Genomic DNA, 6090 nt, shown 5'->3' on the forward strand with positions numbered 1-6090 from the left:
TCCCCCAAAATGTCCCACGAAACTGAACTTCGTCGGGAAAATCGACTGTGCAAAGGAAAAACTTTCCATTTTCCACCTTAGGACAAACCTAGCCCCAACTCCAAGAAACCTGCAGATCCCGCCTCGTCGATCTTCGGTGCTGCAGGAGTTCCATCATCATCTGCTAAATCTACCTTTTTGAGGTGTTAATTGAGGCGGTAATGCCTCCTGTTATCAAAAAAAAAAACGAAAGAAATAACCTTTGATATATTTCGATACCCAAACAGCGTTGCCGCTTATTTATTGTTTATCGTAACATCACGATTTTTTTTTAATAACAATTTTTTTTTTCGTTTGAATTTTAAATAACGAAAATATAATAAACGACCGTTGATCACAAGATCGGTATCGTTTGTTGTATAAATTAGAAGCCCGGGGGTGGGTGATTTTATAATAATTGAGCGCAATCGAAATAGCCTTACGTGTCGTATTGTCACCTGGTTTAGTTCGATAAATTCTCACGGCTTATGACTTTACAACGGCCCTGTTCAATCATGAAATATACATTTTTATTGTTTTTACATTAACCGTTATCCTTCCAGTTCATCGGGACATGAATGATGAAACTATTAGACACAGGAACGTATCGAAAATAATTGTTGACGTATTTTCATTTTTTGACGCTTCTAATCCCAAAAATTTCGACTTTTTTTGAGCAACAGACTTAACTGGCATACAATTAATCCGATACACTTTTTGGGGAAAACCATTATAACTTCTACCTGCTCATTGTTTCATACTTATACGAACCCAGGCGAGGCGTTGGGAGTCGAGAAGAAATTCGTTTCCAGAGATTCGCTCGCGCGACGTAGTTCAATCTTCCCTTGAATATTGTTGATGTATTTTGTTTTTTGTGCTATTCCTTCATTATACTCCTTTCTATTGAGCTTTTCCTTCGTCTCGAATACCTTTTTATCCTTATTTGAAGCCTTCCTCTACCTTTTCCTTCACCAAAATCTCTTAAATAACTTCTTTTGGGAATTCCATGTATCCCCTCTGGTATACGTTTTAGGAAAAACCAAGCGAGACATTTTGAATCTACTACTTTGTCTTGGAACAACGAAGCGAACGCTGCTCCTAGAGATTCGGCGCGCAGAATCGAACTATTTCCATTAACAACATTTTTTTTTGGATTGTGACCACGCTAAGAATAAGTGGCTATGCAAAGAAATGAACAAGACATCATTTGACAACAGTTCGATGTCGAAAACTGTCTTACCTCAACCTTCTGGTTGAGAAACATGTGGAAATAAGATTAAGAAAAAAAAAATTTGGGCGGTTTCAGTCTAACGTGGCCGTATCAGCATAACTTAACTTAAACGCGTTAAATCTCGTTCTAAGTTAGATTCAAGAATCAGTGGATGGGAAATTGGACCCGGGCTACAGTTTTCGAAGGATTAAAGGATAAAAATAAAAAGGATTAGTTGTATCGAAAATTTCTTTAAAAGTCCCTCGTAATATGGTTCCATGTTTAATCAGAATAAACTAAACTACGAATATTAATCATGTAGAAGTGTTCCGTGCATCAGATGACGATTTAACGCCAAGACGTAAAAGTTGTGTGAAGATTGTAAACAATCGATGTCGACGTTGGTTACACACACACACACACACACAAACCCATAATATCGCTTAACCCGATGGTGATATTACCATAAGTCTCTTGCCTGCTGTCAAATGGTGAGAACTCGATCAGGTGTTCCAGCTCTAACTTTGTTATGGAAACAAAATTACCACTAAAATAATCGTTAATGTTATTAGGGTCATTAGATGCGACATTGCGTCAATTTCCAGGGCGGAATTCGACGCAAATATAAAATTCAGTTTATTTAATAATAAAAAACAAAATTGTCGCTATTCCGATTACTAGTATCGGAACGTACCCGATTCTATTTCGGTCAGTCACTTGTCAACTGTCAAAATAACTTTCCTCGTGTCATGTCAATTAGCTGAGAATATAGTTTCTTATATTTTTTTGTATTTTAATCATTCTACTTGTGAATTCTTAAACAAAGATTCCGTATTTTATTAAATACATAACAATAATTTGTTGTAAAATCATGAAGTAAACTTATTAGATATTTGTCTTGTATGGTTCGAGAAGTTTTGGGATTTGGCAACACTGATTGACATTGACATTGCGAGAATTTCCGTGTGATGTTTTTTCTATGACTTTGGACGTGGATTAAAACAATCAACATAAAGTGATTATCGGTTTGAATGGATTGTTCATGGACAAAATCTGACAAAAGTAGACGCCAATTCACCTCAATAATCTCGAACAAACAAGATATATGAAAGTTTGGTTCGTGCTGGTCTATCTATCTGTATCTACATACAAACCAAATATTTTTGTATCGAAAATAATTGAAATTTGAGATTTTGTCAAAAAAAATCGACTTGACTTAACGTAAATTTCAAATATATTCATAAAACTTGAATCGTCTACTTCTAACTATAGTCATTTTTTTAAAAACGCGTCTCTTCTTCTTACCCTTCAAATTTTATCGTAACAAACGATCGCGTAACATCCTGGACACCTCACTAGTACCGTGGGAGCAGACACGTGTTCACCATTAACCTTTCACTCGATCTAAATGATACAACTTTCCAAAATACCGAGTATATCAATAAGAATGTATCCTCAACTTAACTTGAATGCAAAAATATAAATAAATAAAGTAATTTCAATATCTGTACTTCCTGGATGTCAAAACTATCAAGAATACACCGTGCGTATATATGCTGCCTTAAATACTAATCCTATTGTACACAAAAGCTATAAATAATAATAAAAGTGAGTAATTTGAGGTTAATGGGACTTCAAGTGTTTAAGGGACATATAAAATCGCTTAACTATGACGTTGGTTCGCATTAGGAGCGGTCAGTGTACAATAAATTGGTTCTCATCAGGAGTGGTAAGATAATTTACTTTTTATCAAATTTTTGTATTATTCCGTTATTAAATTAGTAACTTTTTGCTTTGTGTCTAAGGGACATATGGAATCGCTTAACTGTGACGTTGGTTCCAATTAGGAGCGATCAGTGTACAATAAATTTTAAATGGTTCTCATCAGAAATGGTGAGATAATAAAAAAATGAAGATTAGTTTGTGTTGTGACTCGTGTAAAAAGCTAGTTATTCAAAAACTATATACAATGAATGTCTTGATAATTAATCACACGTCATTTTTCTTCTTTTTATCAAATTTTTGTATTATTCCGTTATTAAATTAGTAAGTTTTTGCTTTGTGTTTAAGGGACATATGGAATCGCTTAACTGTGACGTTGGTTCCCATTAGGAGCGATCAGTGTACAATAAATTTTAAATGGTTCTCATCAGAAGTGGTGAGATAATAAAAAAATGAAGACTAGTTTGTGTTGTGACTCGAGCAAAAAGCTAGTTATTAAAAAACTATATACAATGAATGTCTTGATAATTAATCACACGTCATTTTTCTTCTTTTTATCAAATTTTTGTATTATTCCGTTATTAAATTAGTAACTTTTTGCTTTGTGTCTAAGGGACATATGGAATCGCTTAACTGTGACGTTGGTTCCAATTAGGAGCGATCAGTGTACAATAAATTTTAAATGGTTCTCATCAGAAATGGTGAGATAATAAAAAAATGAAGATTAGTTTGTGTTGTGACTCGTGTAAAAAGCTAGTTATTCAAAAACTATATACAATGAATGTCTTGATAATTAATCACACGTCATTTTTCTTCTTTTTATCAAATTTTTGTATTATTCCGTTATTAAATTAGTAAGTTTTTGCTTTGTGTTTAAGGGACATATGGAATCGCTTAACTGTGACGTTGGTTCCCATTAGGAGCGATCAGTGTACAATAAATTTTAAATGGTTCTCATCAGAAGTGGTGAGATAATAAAAAAATGAAGACTAGTTTGTGTTGTGACTCGAGCAAAAAGCTAGTTATTAAAAAACTATATACAATGAATGTCTTGATAATTAATCACACGTCATTTTTCTTCTTTTTATCAAATTTTTGTATTATTCCGTTATTAAATTAGTAACTTTTTGCTTTGTGTCTAAGGGACATATGGAATCGCTTAACTGTGACGTTGGTTCCAATTAGGAGCGATCAGTGTACAATAAATTTTAAATGGTTCTCATCAGAAATGGTGAGATAATAAAAAAATGAAGATTAGTTTGTGTTGTGACTCGTGTAAAAAGCTAGTTATTCAAAAACTATATACAATGAATGTCTTGATAATTAATCACACGTCATTTTTCTTCTTTTTATCAAATTTTTGTATTATTCCGTTATTAAATTAGTAAGTTTTTGCTTTGTGTTTAAGGGACATATGGAATCGCTTAACTGTGACGTTGGTTCCCATTAGGAGCGATCAGTGTACAATAAATTTTAAATGGTTCTCATCAGAAGTGGTGAGATAATAAAAAAATGAAGACTAGTTTGTGTTGTGACTCGTGTAAAAAGCTAGTTATTCAAAAACTATATACAATGAATGTCTTGATAATTAATCACACGTCATTTTTCTTCTTTTTATCAAATTTTTGTATTATTCCGTTATTAAATTAGTAAGTTTTTGCTTTGTGTTTAAGGGACATATGGAATCGCTTAACTGTGACGTTGGTTCCCATTAGGAGCGATCAGTGTACAATAAATTTTAAATGGTTCTCATCAGAAGTGGTGAGATAATAAAAAAATGAAGACTAGTTTGTGTTGTGACTCGTGTAAAAAGCTAGTTATTCAAAAACTATATACAATGAATGTCTTGATAATTAATCACACGTCATTTTTCTTCTTTTTATCAAATTTTTGTATTATTCCGTTATTAAATTAGTAAGTTTTTGCTTTGTGTTTAAGGGACATATGGAATCGCTTAACTGTGACGTTGGTTCCCATTAGGAGCGATCAGTGTACAATAAATTTTAAATGGTTCTCATCAGAAGTGGTGAGATAATAAAAAAATGAAGACTAGTTTGTGTTGTGACTCGTGTAAAAAGCTAGTTATTCAAAAACTATATACAATGAATGTCTTGATAATTAATCACACGTCATTTTTCTTCTTTTTATCAAATTTTTATATTATTCCGTTATTAAATTAGTAACTTTTTGCTTTGTGTCTAAGGGACATATGGAATCGCTTAACTGTGACGTTGGTTCCCATTAGGAGCGATCAGTGTACAATAAATTTTAAATGGTTCTCATCAGAAGTGGTGAGATAATAAAAAAATGAAGACTAGTTTGTGTTGTGACTCGTGTAAAAAGCTAGTTATTCAAAAACTATATACAATGAATGTCTTGATAATTAATCACACGTCATTTTTCTTCTTTTTATCAAATTTTTATATTATTCCGTTATTAAATTAGTAACTTTTTGCTTTGTGTCTAAGGGACATATGGAATCGCTTAACTGTGACGTTGGTTCCCATTAGGAGCGATCAGTGTACAATAAATTTTAAATGGTTCTCATCAGAAGTGGTGAGATAATAAAAAAATGAAGACTAGTTTGTGTTGTGACTCGTGCAAAAAGCTAGTTATTCAAAAACTATATACAATGAATGTCTTGATAATTAATCACACGTCATTTTTCTTCTTTTTATCAAATTTTTATATTATTCCGTTATTAAATTAGTAACTTTTTGCTTGGTGTCTAAGGGACATATGGAATCGCTTAACTGTGACGTTGGTTCCAATTAGGAGCGATCAGTGTACAATAAATTTTAAATGGTTCTCATCAGAAGTGGTGAGATAATAAAAAAATGAAGACTAGTTTGTGTTGTGACTCGTGTAAAAAGCTAGTTATTCAAAAACTATATACAATGAATGTCTTGATAATTAATCACACGTCATTTTTCTTCTTTTTATCAAATTTTTATATTATTCCGTTATTAAATTAGTAACTTTTTGCTTGGTGTCTAAGGGACATATGGAATCGCTTAACTGTGACGTTGGTTCCAATTAGGAGCGATCAGTGTACAATAAATTTTAAATGGTTCTCATCAGAAGTGGTGAGATAATAAAAAAATGAAGACTAGTTTGTGTTGTGACTCGTGTAAAAAGCT

Source organism: Diorhabda sublineata, chromosome 9 (assembly GCF_026230105.1).
Source record: "Diorhabda sublineata isolate icDioSubl1.1 chromosome 9, icDioSubl1.1, whole genome shotgun sequence".
Lineage (NCBI taxonomy): Eukaryota > Metazoa > Arthropoda > Insecta > Coleoptera > Chrysomelidae > Diorhabda > Diorhabda sublineata.